Here is a 15,168-nt window from a genome sequence, read left to right as displayed (position 1 = left end):
GCTCTTTTCTGGGGGTATTCTAGAAAAGTTTTCCATTACATTCAAGATGACTCCTTTTTAGAAAGTAAATGAAGGAATATTTGCAACTACCAAGACAAACTGTAGTCTATATGAGCTGTAACGCAGACTCAAAAAATAGTGACTTGAGTAAGAGGGACTTTTTATTTTTCCATGTAAAACGAATCCAGGGATAAGCAATCCAGGTTCATGAAGTATTTACAACACAGGCTCCTTCTTAGTTTCTACTCTGCCTTCTCCAAAGCAATATCCATGGTCCAAAAAGGCTGCTAGAGCACCAGCCTTCACGTCTGCATTTCACATAGCAGGATGGAGGGAAAATCCAGGAAGGGAATATCCAGTTCCTTTAAAGTAGATTTTCTAAAAGCAGCACACCAATTTTACCACAGCTCATTGGCCAAACTGTCATCACTTGACTATAACCAGCTGCAAGGAAGGATGGAGAATGTCCTTACTTCTTCCTGGACTGCAGTGTGTTCACTGACCACCAGGGTAGTTATTACTAAGGAAGTAAGGAAGACTAGGTATTGGGATGCCGCTAGCCATCTCTACAACAGCGCGCTTACCTCATCTTCGAAGAAGTTACTGCAATTATGATGCTTTACTTCCAAGAATTTGTTTAACCCTGGCCCTCCAGTTTTTTCCTGATTTCTGTTCCATTGCCTTGCTCTGATTTTTTCTGTTTCAGGAGCGAACTTCTGGCCATCTGCCTTCCTGCTATTTTGCTTTCTTCCTAGGTCTGCCGCTCAAAGCACAGCCCCTACCTGAGCCGGCAGTCAAGTGAAGTCCCCACCTTGAAGTCCAGCTCTGTCAGTCGCTACTCAAGCCTGAACCTAGCACTCTGGTTCCCTCCTTTTCCAGGAAGAGAGATTATCCACTAACAGTCTAAGATTTTCCAGTGCAAACTAGAACACTAGATTTTCAAGCCTTTTCTAAATTTTACAAAGGGATAGGTTTTCATCTTTTAGATCAGTGGCTCCATGACCACATTAATTTATTCACCCATTGCCTTACTACCAAACATCTACTGAGTACCCACCATACGCCAGGCACTGAATTAGCAGAGGATCTTTTCCCTCTACACTGACTCGTTTTTACAAAGCACACACTCCGAATCCAGCAGCAAAAGTGAGTTAAGGATACCTGGACACGGATTCGGTTGGAGAGCTGCATACAGGGCCAGATCAGTTTGCTGTTCCACATCAGGATCTGAATAACAAGCAAACCCAACATCAAAAGTTCCCAGAGGCAGTTCCAGTGCTAGACTGGAGTCAGAATCAGGCCTTCGTTCTGCCTTCTCGACACAAAAGTAAGACTAAAAACATAGGTCTAGATAGATTGTGGCAGATGGCGGAAGAGTAAGACGCGGAGATCACCTTCCTCCCCACAGATACATCAGAAATACATCTACACGTGGAACTGCTCCTACAGAACACCCACTGAACGCTGGCAGAAGACCTCAGACCTCCCAAAAGGCAAGAAACTCCCCACGCACCTGGGGAGGGCAAAAGAAAAAAGAAATAACAGAGACAAAAGAATAGGGACGGGACCTGCACCAGTGGGAGGGAGCCGTGAAGGAGGAAAGGTGTCAACACACTAGGAGCCCCTTCGCGGGTGGAGACTGCGGGTGGCGGAGGGGGGAAGCTTCGGAGTCACGGAGGAGAGCGCAGCCACAGGGGTGTGGAGGGCACAGCGGAGAGATTCCCGCACGGAGGCTCGGCGCCGAGCAGCGCTCACCAGCCCGAGAGGCTTGTCTGCTCCCCCGCCGGGGCGGGCGGGGCTGGGAGCTGAGGCTCGGGCTGCGGTCGGATCGCAGGGAGAGGACTGGGGTTGGCGGCGTGAACACAGCCTGAAGGGGTTAGTGCGCCACGGCGAGCCGGGAGGGAGTCCGGGAAAAGTCTGCAGCTGCCGAAGAGGCAAGAGACTTTTTCTTACCTCTTTGTTTCCTGGTGCGCGAGGAGAGGGGATTCACAGCGCCGCCTAAACGAGCTCCAGAGACGGGCGCGAGCCACGGCCATCAGCGCGGACCCCAGAGATGGGCCTGAGACGCTAAGGCTGCTGCTGCCGCCACCAGGAAGCCTGTGTGCGAGCCCAGGTCACTCTCCACACCGCCCCTCCCGGGAGCCTGTGCAGCCCGCCACGGCCAGGCTCCCGTGATCCGGGGACAACTTCCCGGGGAGAACGCACGGCGCGCCTCGGGCTGCTGCAACGTCACGACGCCTCTGACGCCGCAGGCTCGCCCCGCCTCCTCCGTACCGCTCCCTCCCCCCGCCTGAGTGAGCCAGAGCCCCCGAAGCAGCTGCGCCTTTAACCCCGTCCTGTCTGGGCGGGAACAGACGCCCTCAGGCGACCTACACGCAGAGGCGGGTCCAAATCCAAAGCTGAACCCTGGGAGCTGTGCGAACAAAGAAGAGAAAGGGAAATCTCTCCCAGCAGCCTCAGGAGCAGCGGATTAAAGCTCCACAAACAACTTGATGTGCCTGCATCTGTTGAATACCTGAATAGACAACGAGTCATCCCAAATTCAGGAGATGGACTTTGGGAGCAGGATATATTAATTGTTCCCCTTTTCCTTTTTTTGTGAGTGTATATGTGTATGCTTCTGGGTGAGATTTTGTCCGTATAGCTTTGCTTTATAATAGCTTTATTTCATTTCATTTTATTTTATCCTCTTTCTTTCTTTCTTTCTATTTTTATCCCTTTTACTCTGAGCCATGTGCGTATGAAAGGCTCTTGGTGCCCCAGCCAGGCATCAGGGCTGTGCCTCTGAGGTGGGAGAGCCAACTTCAGGACACTGGTCCACAAGAGACCTCCCAGCTCCACGTAATACCAAACGGCAAAAATCTCTCAGAGATCTCCATCTCAACACCAAGACCCAGCTTCACTCAACGACCAGCAAGCTACAGTGCTGGACACCCTATGCCAAACAACTAGCAAGCCAGGAACACAGCCCCATCCATTAGCAGAGAGGCTGCCTAAAATCATAATAAGGGCACAGACACCCCAAAACACACCACCAGACGTGGACGTGCCCACCAGAAAGACAAGATCCAGCCTCATCCACCAGAACACAGGCACTAGTTCCCTCCACCAGGAAGCCTACACAACCCACTGAACGAACCTTAGCCACTGGGGACAGATACCAAAAACAACGGGAACTACGAACCTGCAGCCTGTGAAAAGGAGACCCCAAACACAGTAAGATAAGCAAAATGAGAAGATAGAAAAACACAACCCAAAACATTTAAGAAAATGGGAATAGGAATATACATATCGATAATTACCTTAAATGTCAATGGATTAAATGCTCCCACCAAAAGACACAGGCTGGCTGAATGGATACAAAAACAAGACCCATATATATGCTGTCTACAAGAGACCCACTTCAGACCTAGAGACACATACAGACTGAAAGTGAGGGGATGGAAAAAGATATTCCATGCAAATGGAAATCAAAAGAAAGCTGGAGTAGCAATTCTCATATCAGACAAAATAGACTTTAAAATAAAGACTATTACAAGAGACAAAGAAGGACACTATATAATGATCAAGGGATCGATCCAAGAGGAAGGTATAACAATTGTAAATATTTATGCACCCAACATAGGAGCACCTCAATACATAAGGCAAATACTAACAGCCATAAAAGGGGAAATCGACAGCAACAGAATCATAGTAGGGGACTTCAACACCCCACTTTCACCAATGGACAGGTCATCCAAAATGAAAATAAATAAGGAAACACAAGCTTTAAATGATGCATTAAACAAGATGGACTTAATTGATATTTATAGGACATTCCACCCAAAAACAACAGAATACTCATTTTTCTCAAGTGCTCATGGAACATTCTCCAGGATAGATCATATCTTGGGTCACAAATCAAGCCTTGGTAAATTTAAGAAAATTGAAATCGTATCAAGTATCTTTTCCGACCACAACGCTATGAGACTAGATATCAATTACAGGAAAAGATCTGTAAAAAATACAAACACATGGAGGCTACACAATACACTTCTTAATAAGGAAGTGATCACTGAAGAAATCAAAGGGGAAATCAAAAAATACCTAGAAACAAATGACAATGGAGATATGACGACCCAAAACTTATGGGATGCAGCAAAAGCAGTTCTAAGAGGGAAGTTTATAGCAATACAAGCCTACCTCAAGAAACAGGAAACATCTCGAATAAACAACCTAACTTTGCACTTAAAGCAATTAGAGAAAGAAGAACAAAAAAACCCCAAAGTTAGCAGAAGGAAAGAAACCATAAAGATCAGATCAGAAATAAATGAAAAAGAAATGAAGGAGACAATAGTGAAGATCAATAAAACTAAAAGCTGGTTCTTTGAGAAGATAAAGAAAATTGATAAACCATTAGCCAGACTCATCAAGAGAAAAAGGGAGAAGACTCAAATCAATAGAATTAGAAATGAAAAAGGAGAAGTAACCACTGACACTGCAGAAATACAAACGATCATGAGAGATTACTACAAGCAACTCTATGCCAATAAAATGGACAACCTGGAAGAAATGGACAAATTCTTAGAAATGCACAACCTGCTGAGACTGAACCAGGAAGAAATAGAAAATATGAACAGACCAATCACAAGCACTGAAATTGAAACTGTGATTAAAAACCTTCCCACAAACAAAAGCCCAGGACCAGATGGCTTCACAGGTGAATTCTATCAAACATTTAGAGAAGAGCTAACACTTATCCTTCTCAAACTCTTCCAAAATATTGCAGAGGGAGGAACACTCCCAAACTCATTCTATGAGGACACCATCACCCTGATACCAAAACCAGACAAAGATGTCACAAAGAAAGAAAACTACAGGCCAATATCACTGACGAACATAGATGCAAAAATCCTCAACAAAATACTAGCAAACAGAATCCAACAGCACATTAAAAGGATCATACACCATGATCAAGTGGGGTTTATTCCAGGAATGCAAGGATTCTTCAATATATGCAAATCAATCAACGTGATACACCATATTAACAAATTGAAGGAGAAAAACCATATGATCATCTCAATAGATGCAGAGAAAGCTTTCGACAAAATTCAACACCCTTTTATGATAAAAGCCCTGCAGAAAGTAGGCATAGAGGGAACTTTCCTCAACATAATAAAGGCCATATATGACAACCCCACAGCCAACATTGTCCTCAATGGTGAAAAACTGAAACCATTTCCACTAAGATCAGGAACAAGACAAGGCTGCCCACTCTCACCACTATTATTCAACATAGTTTTGGAAGTGTTAGCCACAGCAGTCAGAGAAGAAAAAGAAATAAAAGGAATCCAAATCGGAAAAGAAGAAGTAAAGCTGTCACTGTTTGCAGATGACATGATACTATACATAGAGAATCCTAAAGATGCTACCAGAAAACTCCTAGAGCTAATCAATGAATTTGGTAAAGTAGCAGGATACAAAATTAATGCACAGAAATCTCTTGCATTCCTATATACTAATGATGAAAAATCTGAAAGTGAAATTAAGAAAACACTCCCGTTTACCATTGCAACAAAAAGAGTAAAATATCTAGGAATAAACCTACCTAAGGAGGCAAAAGACCTGTATGCAGAAAATTATAGGACACTGATGAAAGAAATTAAAGATGATACAAATAGATGGAGAGATATACCATGTTCTTGGATTGGAAGAATCAACATTGTGAAAATGACTCTACTACCTAAAGCAATCTACAGATTCAGTGCAATCCTTGTCAAACTACCACTGGCATTTTTCACAGAACTAGAACAAAAAATTTCACAATTTGTATGGAAACACAAAAGACCCCGAATAGCCAAAGCAATCTTGAGAATGAAAAATGGAGCTGGAGGAATCAGGCTCCCTGACTTCAGACTATATTACAAAGCTACAGTAATGAAGACAGTTTGGTCCTGGCACAAAAACAGAAATATAGATCAATGCAACAGGATAGAAAGCCCAGAGATAAACCCACGCACATATGGTCACCTTATCTTTGATAAAGGAGGCAAGCATATACAGTGGAGAAAAGACAGCCTCTTCAATAAGTGGTGCTGGGAAAATTGGACAGGTACATGTAAAAGTATGAAATTAGAACACTCCCTGACACCATGCACAAAAATAAACTCAAAATGGATTAAAGACCTAAGTGTAAGGCCAGACACTATCAAACTCTTAGAGGAAAACATAGGCAGAACACTCTATGACATAAATCACAGCAAGATCCTTTTTGACCCAGCTCCTAGAGAAATGGAAATAAAAACACAAATAAACAAATGGGACCTAATGAAACTTAAAAGCTTTTGCACAGCAAAGGAAACCATAAACAAGACCAAAAGACAACCCTCAGAATGGGAGAAAATATTTGCAAATGAAGCAATTGACAAAGGATTAATCTCCAAGATTTACAAGCAGCTCATGCAGCTCAATAACAAAAAAACAAACAACCCAATCCAAAAATGGGCAGAAGACCTAAATAGACATTTCTCCAAAGAAGATATACAGATGGCCAACAGACACATGAAAGAATGCTCAACATCATTAATCATTAGAGAAATGCAAATCAAAACTACAATGAGATATCATCTCACACCAGTCACAATGGCCATCATCAAAAAATCTAGAAACAATAAATGCTGGAGAGGGTGTGGAGAAAAGGGAACCCTCTTGCCCTGTTGGTGGGAATGTAAATGGATACAGCCACTATGGAGAACAGTATGGAGGTTCCTTAAAAAACTACAAATAGAACTACCATACGACCCAGCAATCCCACTACTGGGCATATACCCTGAGAAAACCATAATTCAAAAAGAGTCATGTACCAAAATGTTCATTGCAGCTCTATTTACAATAACCAGGACGTGGAAGCAACCTAAGTGTCCATCATCGGATGAATGGATAAAGAAGGTGTGGCACATATATACAATGGAATATTACTCAGCCATAAAAAGAAATGAAATGGAGGTATTTGTAGTGAGGTGGATGGAGTTAGAGTCTGTCATACAGAGTGAAGTAAGTCAGAAAGAGAAAAACAAATACAGTAAGCTAACACATATATATGGAATCTAAGGGAAAATAAAGGTCATGAAGAACCTAGTGACAAGACGGGAATAAAGACACAGACCTACTAGAAAATGGACTTGAGGATATGGGGAGGGGGAGGGGTAAGATGTGACAGGGTGAGAGAGTGGCATAGACATATATACACTACCAAATGTAAAATAGATAGCTAGTGGGAAGCAGCCGCATAGCACAGGGAGATCAGCTCGGTGCTTTGTGACCACCTAGAGGGGTGGGATGGGGAGGGTGGGAGGCAGGGAGATGCAAGAGGGAAGAGATATGGGAACATATGCATATGTATAACTGATTCACTTTGTTATAAAGCAGAAACTAACACACCATTGTAAAGCAATTATACTCCAATAAAGATGTTTAAAAAAAAAAAAGTGAGTTAAGGATAGATCACTGTTTTTCCTACTAAAACATGTTGCCACGTAAAACAAGGGATCACTGTGTACTTTCACAGGGCCTCCCAGGCTAATATTTCAATATTTCAAGACAGTTATAGCACACACATTTCCTTATTTATCTCCCTGCTCTTTCAGCTCCTAGGTTTCAGGTGTTGGCAGGTAGACTTTGGCACCTTTCCGTGGATATCCTTATACACCTTCCAGCAGGAATAGCTTCAAAGAATCAGCCTATTTACTGTTACCGATTATGCAGCACCTCATCTTGACAACCATAACATGACTTCCTGGAATTATGAGAACACGTTGTACTGAACTGACAACTGATGGAAGAAGTATAAAAATAATTGCCCAAGAAAATAGTGTATGATAAATCAAAAACAATTTAAAGTATTTCTTACATCAAATGTTATCTAAATATATTTCAATAATCCAGAGCATGTAAGTGGCAGACAATATTTTAGGAAAAAATAGAGTGATTTAATATAGGCCCTTAGCTTCAATGAGATCGAATTCCTGGCAATGAGGTCAAATTCTTGGCAAATCACCAAATGTTTGAATTCTGATGTGAGTTTCCGAGCAAACATGGGGATCAGAAGGTGAAAACTGACATTATCCGCTAAATGAGGTTTAATTTTATGATCTAAACATGAAAAAAGTTAACCTGGGATCTCTTAATGCTGCTCTAGCTTCCAAATTTTATAAAACTAAATGAAATATCAAAAATGTGCATTTGCTTTTAAGACCATGAAAACTCCCCTTTTTTCCTCCTTTGCCTCATCACCAGATCCTTCAAACAATACTCTCTATGTTTTTGACCCAGTTTGTCATCACTTGTTCATTTTTGTGACTCTTAGAATTTGGTATATAACGTATGATAAGGTTTGCTGCAGGAATAAATTAATTTCAAAGCTGTTATGGACACACACACACACATGTGTTGTTTGCCTTCAGAAAGTCTGCTGCAAGTCAGTGACTCTGCAGAGCTACTGCTTTCTGATGAGTCAGGGATCTAGAATGTTCCATCTAGTGGCTCCGGAATCTCACTACACACCCACACGAGCACGGGGTGTGGAAAAGGACCAGCTGGAGCCTCATAGCACCGACTTTCATTGTCTCAGCCCAGAAGTGACACACAGACTTTCTTCTCCTCTCCTCGTAGCTTCATTGTCTCAGCCCAGAAGTGACACACAGACATTCTTCTCCTCCCCTCATAGCTCACTGCATCCGTCATAACTAAGCACGTGGCTTTGCCCGTTCGCAAGAGGGCTGGAAGGCAGGGTCACGGCTTCTGCCCAGTGCAGAAGGAGAAGACTTGGCTGTTGGGAAGCTTTAGCAGTGTCTACCATACCAATTTACTGAAGCCACCTCTTTATTTTTAAATATGACCATACTTTCCTAATGCCTTATAGTTATTAATTTCATTATCATCGTCTTCCCACGTTTGTTATTTCTGTTCCCAAATCTGGATACACTCAGAACCCGTTTTGAACCCTTGACCAAAGCTGCAGGCGCATCTTTTTAAAAAACCCAAACCCAAAGTAAAGCTTCGCCATCAGCTTGGCCCCTGTGGTCTGCACCTCAAGAAGTTCATCTAGACTCCTCTTCTGAGCCCTCGCTCTAAGCCTGTGGGCTGTGGCATGGTCTCCCTGGTGGCCTTGAGGCCACCTGCCCTCACATTCAGAAAGGACGCTGAGAACAGGAACCCCAGCTCCTTGCGGACGGTGTCTCCCTCCTAGCCGTCTGCTGGCCTCCTGTCTTGTCTTTAGTCTGCTGGAGACTCTTACAGATGTGCTTGCTCATGGCAAGAACTTTCTGAAAGCCCCATCCATTTCCCAGTGGATGGCATCACTAGCTCAGGCCCTCAGATTCCCTGACTTCCTCTCCTCACGGGACACCCACGTGTGATCCTTACCCAACCCTAATCAAGTCCCTGCGTGGAAAACTCTGCCTTAAATCAAACTCCCCTGTCAATCGACGCTGCCTTCCCTCCTCCCACTTGGAGACAGTACAAAGGTACCTGAAGGCGCTGTCTTCCTGACCCCATAAGCAAGCGCTCGGCTTTGTGTTACCAACACAGCACGGTTTAGGAAGTCCCACAGAATGACACAAATGAACTTACTGAAAGACTCACAGACATAGAGAACACACTTACGGTTACCAGAGGGGAAATGGGGGGAGGGATACATTAGGAGTTCAGGACTGACATACACACACCACTATATATAAAGTAGCTAAACAACAAGGACCTGCTGTAGAGCACAGGGAACTCCACTCAATGTTCTGTGATAACCTATATGGGAAAAGAATCTGAAAAAGAAAATACATATGCAGAAATATATGACTGAATCACTTTGCTGTGCACCTGAAACTAACACAGCATTGTAAATCCACTCTACTCCAATAAAAAGAAGTAGTTTTTGCTGCCTAAAAAAGTCTTCTCTTTTCATAATTTTCATTTCGCTGCTGACTTCATCTATTACTATTATTATTAATTATGATAATGATTGTCATCCTTGGCTCTACACTTTGTAACCAGGAGTCAGTCTACTCCAGCTTCTGACTCAAAGGAAGTCCAAAGTTGCCGACAATTAGAACTGTACAGAAATGGTGTGGTCAGCTTTGAGATGCAGAAATGTCCTTGTCTCCAGAGGTATTCAAGCAGAGTTTGTACAAAATCTTATTAGGATTCTTTTACTATTGATTAAACTATCGTTTATAGAATTGGACTAGATGCCTCATGGAAGATTTCAACCCAGAGTTACTAATTTTGAAACCGAGCCGGACCCTGTGGGGCTCCTGGGTATGGAAGCCTTTCTATGTCCCCAGTTTCTTATTTGTAGGGAATAGACACCAGCCTCCGTGACCTTCCCTGAGTACCAAAGGGCAGATTTGAACAGTTACTCATCAGGGAAGGGAGGGGATGCAGAGACAAGGGAGGGGCAGTCAAGAAACAATGGTGCAGCCTGGGGGCAGGGTCCCGGTTCCCCCTCCAGGCATGCACAGAACAACATCATTGAGCTGTTTTGCAGATACTGAAACCCCCATTAAATGGAAGACGAAGCATTCTTCATTCCGGAAGACAGGAAGCACAGAAGCTCATCAGGAGACCTCCTGAGGCCAGATGAAAGGAGCACAGGCCCTGGTACACCCTGGTCCTTCTCAGCAAGCCCACCCTGAACCATTGCTATAAAACTCCTCACCAAATCCTCCCCGGTTGGGACACACCACAGTTTTTGGAGGGCACAAGCCCACTGTGTCCCCCTTTGCCTGGCAAAGTGATAAACCTATTCTTTTCTACTTCACCCTAAACTCTGTCTCTGAGATTTGATTCAGCAGCGGTGCACAGAGGCCGAGCTTTTGGCATCAATTTCATGATTCAGTTCAATCCTGGTTGTGTATGTGGATTGACTCTCCTGGAACCCTAGTGCCACCCTAAATGCCCTCTTCTAGAGTTGCGGTGAGTTATCTTTGTGTAGCAAGGTGTTAAGGTGAGGCTTTCCTCTTGGGAGCTTCGGCTCAGGCCCCAAAGCCGAGGACAAGGTATGATAAGAACCCTTGACGTGGATGATTTGAAACAGTCAGTTGCCAATGGAGAGCTAGGCAGCTTTCCAGAAACATCTGGAAGTACATCTCTGTACCCAGCTGGGTGCTCACGAAGCTGCAGAAACTCAGGCCTCCCAACAGTGGCAATGTCCTTGGAAGTTTGTGATCCCTGGGGCTTGGGGGTGGGTGGTAGGCTGAGACTCCACTCCACGTGGTGACTGATTCTTCCCTGGGAGACTCAAAATCTAGGATTGGAGTTACTTGAAAATCAGAGCAAAGATTGCAGCTGCCAGCGGGAGTGGCCCCTAAAGAATTTGGTGGGCAAATACATATAACATTTCCCAAAGCCAGAGGCCATAGCCTGGAAGGCAGCCAGGGTGACTCACCGGGAAAGAATGTGACATCAGCGTTTCTTCTCGGTGAATACCCTCGGGGCTAGGGTTGAGTGGCAAACGTAAGGAAAATATTAGCCAGAAAATCCACCTCTTGAGTTAGGAAACCATGCAGTGTTGGAGAAGGGGATGGGAAATGGGGAGGGGAGTCCCAAAGCGAATAGGAGAGAAGTATGGCCGGGACACTGGCCACGGCAGAGGCCCACGTACATATGGCAAGAGCACCAGTCCCGGGAGAACCCCACCTTTCCTCTCTCCCTGGCACCCTTTCCTCATCCTCGGATCATTGGCAGCACGGAGAGAGGAGGGCTTTTGGAGAAGCCAGCTGGGGAAAGAGGAAAGAGCGAGGCAACCTGCCAGGGCCCGGTCCCCATGGCAGAGCTCACGGGCTGGGTAGGAGCTGGAACAAGGAAAAAGCTCTGGGGGACTGAAGTTGGGACATTAGGTTGGAGAAACACTTGAATAACTAAAAAATGACCCTGTGCTAATACTTAAAAGGCACCGCAAGGCCGGGGCCTTTGCCCAAGATACTGCTACAGAAGCAGGAGAGAGGTGCCCAGAGGCAGACTGGTAAAGCAGAGGCGGATGGCAAAAAGTCGCTTCAGCTCGCACCTCACCACCTATGCCTGATTTTATGAACCTCTTCCAGTTGTCACAGCGACCTTTCCTGCCCACATACGAGTCTCTCTTTCCTGGGCACTCTTCACAGTTCTGTGCAGATCTGGTGAGGCAGTGGCCCATGTTACGATGCGAACTGTGTATCGGTTAACAGCTCCCAGACTTCAATTGTTGCAGAAATTCTTCTTTTCACGGACTTGTAAGACACTCAAGCTTTCCCTCTTTCCTGTCTTTGTTTTTAATTTTATTTTATTTTTGAATTTTATTGAAGTATAGTTCATGTACAGTGTTGTGTTAATTTCTGCTGTGCAGCAAAGTGACTCAGTTATAAACATATATATTCTTTTTCATATTCCTTTTTATTATGATTTATCACAGGATATTGAATATAGTTCCCTGTGCTCTACAGTAGGACCTTGTTGTTTATCCATCCTGTATATAATAGTTTGCATCTGCTAAACCGAAACGCCCAGTCCTTCCCTCCCTCCCCCTCCCTCCCCCTTGACAACTACAAGTCTGTTCTCTATGTCTGTGAGTCTGTTTCCGTTTCATAGATAAGCTCATTTGTGTCATATTTTAGAGTCCACATATAAGAGATATCGCAGGGCGGTAAATGTTTGCATTTACTGCAGGACTTACACATTTCTTTATCATTTAACACATGTAAAACCTCACTGCCACTTTTACTACTTCCCTGTCTTTTTTTAAAAAAATTAATTAATTAATTTATTTATTTATTTTTGGCTGTGTTGGGTCTTCGTTTCTGTGCGAGGGCTTTCTCTAGTTTCGGCAAGCGGGGGCCACTCTTCATCGCGGTGCGTGGGCTTCTCACTATCGCGGCCTCTCTTGTTGCAGAGCACAAGCTCCAGACGCGCAGGCTCAGTAGTTGTGGCTCACGGGCCCAGTTGCTCCTCAGCATGTGGGATCTTCCCAGACCAGGGCTCGAACCCGTGTACCCTGCATTGGCAGGCGGATTCTCAACCACTGTGCCAGCAGGGAAGCCCTTCCCTGTCTTTTTTAATTTTGTTTTATTTTTGAATTTTATTGAAGTATAGTTCATTTACAACGTTGTGTTAATTTCTGCTGTGCAGCAAAGTGACTCAGTTTATAAACGTATATATTCTTTTTCATATTCTTCTCCATGATGGTTTGTCACAGGACACTGAACAGAGTTCCCTGTGCTCTACAGTAGGACCTTGTTGTTCACCCATCCTATATGTAGTAGTTTGCCTCTGCTGATGTCCTTGAATTAAAGATGTCATATGTTTTAGGCATTAGTCATTTGAGAACATTAGTTGAACTCTCCTGTTGCTGTGTAGCTGAAGGATTTTTTCTCCCCCTCAACCGCGTCCTTCACCGATGACACCCCGCTCTCCACCCGCTGGCAGCCTGGGACAAAAACAGGGGGGCGGAGGGAAAGAGTAATATCTGTCCACTTAAGGAAATATGCACAACCTAAAAGTTGAGCACGATGCTTTATTCGGGGGGCATCCTTAGGACTTCAGCCCGGGAGGCAGCATCTCAAGCAACCCTGAAAAAGGGCTCCGAGGAAGCGAGGAGGGGGCCAGGTTATAGGGGAGATTTTGCAACAAAGGGCAGGTAGTCTGAACATTAAAAGATTATTGTTAGTTAAGGAAAAACAGAGATCTCAAGGAATTTAGCGCTTCTCTATGTTTGGGAAGAGGCAAGAGTCTGGGCTCACTGAAATCCTTCCTTTGATGTGCGCCTCAGGCATCTGGGACCAGCGTCCTGTGCTTTCGCATCCTGAGTTTCCTTGGGGCGCCCCCTCGGGGTTGGCTGCAGTCTGATGGCTGCTAGATGGCAGGTATTCTCTCCTTCCTGAGTTCCCTCGGGGCTCACCGGCTCACCATTGGCTGGTGGCCGCAATCCTGATGACTGTGACATCCTTTGCTTACTGATGTGGCAGGAAATATTCCATTTCTCATATCTTAAAAGGCTATTTAAAGAAAGGAATTGATGGTGAAGGGAGAGATTGACACTGGTTTAACATAACGCTGGAGCCACACGCTGTAGGAGGTGTTCTAACCAGAAGGTAAATTTTACATCTAAGATCTGATTTTCTTTTAAACGGTCCATTGGGAGGCTAGACGACGTTGAGAAGCCCAGGTCTAACTCCTTCTCCCCCTCCTGCTCCTGGCCCCCCCCCCCTTTCTGGTCCTCCTCCTCCACCCTGAGAGGACGGGGAGGGAGAGGGGAAGCACAAGAGGACCAGGAGGGCTGCGCGGGCGGTAATTCAGAGGACCTGAGGGATGGGGGGGGGGACTGAAAGGGAGGGTCATGGCGGGACTTGCTGTAAACAGAAGCCCAGGTCTGTAAACAGCACTGGGAGTGATGGGGAAAAACTGAAGCTCTCAAAACCTCTGGCTTTCCTTGGACGGCGCACGGCCCCGAATACCTACCAGCCTTCCTTCCTGAACCACCTCTAATTCCGTCTCCACGCTGCAACAGCAGTATCTTCCTAAACGCCATGGCAATCAACGGATCTCCTTCTCCTCCTCCTTCTCAGCCCAGGACGAAGTCTAGAGGAGGCCTTGGAGTTCCCTTCCCCACCCTCAGCGTTGACCCCTCCCCTTCCCTAGGCCTCAGGAGCCAATAACACCCCATGCCTTTGTCCCAGTTCCCTCAACGAGCCACGCTCCCTCTGGCTTCTAGGGCTTCGCACGTGACCCTTCTGTTCTGATGAAAACGTTCTCCCATCCCACATTCACCTGAATATCTCCTATAACAGCTCCGCTCAGAAGCACCTCCCGCTGGGACAGCCTCTCTGCCCCCCAGGCCAGGCTAAGTTTCCTGTGTGTCCTGCAGATGCCTGTTCCTTGGTACCTTGTGCTGAAGTGCCTTGTGTCTGGGCCTGCCCACCCTCGGACTCGGTGACAGCAGAGCTCTGGTCACTGGTTGGTCCTCAGAACCTTGCACATGCCTGGCACCAATGAGATGCTCAGTAAACTGTCAAGGTTTCAGGGAATGGCTGGAAAGTAAAGTTTACTGGAAGACACGACATTTGACTGTTGAAAATTAAAATCAAGAATTGAGGTCCTGGGCTTCCCTGGTGGCGCAGTGGTTAAGAATCCGCCTGCCAGTGCAGGGGACACGGGTTCGAGCCC

This window comes from Balaenoptera musculus, chromosome 5, assembly GCF_009873245.2.
Source record: "Balaenoptera musculus isolate JJ_BM4_2016_0621 chromosome 5, mBalMus1.pri.v3, whole genome shotgun sequence".
NCBI lineage: Eukaryota > Metazoa > Chordata > Mammalia > Artiodactyla > Balaenopteridae > Balaenoptera > Balaenoptera musculus.
Note: the sequence above shows the minus strand (reverse complement) of the source record.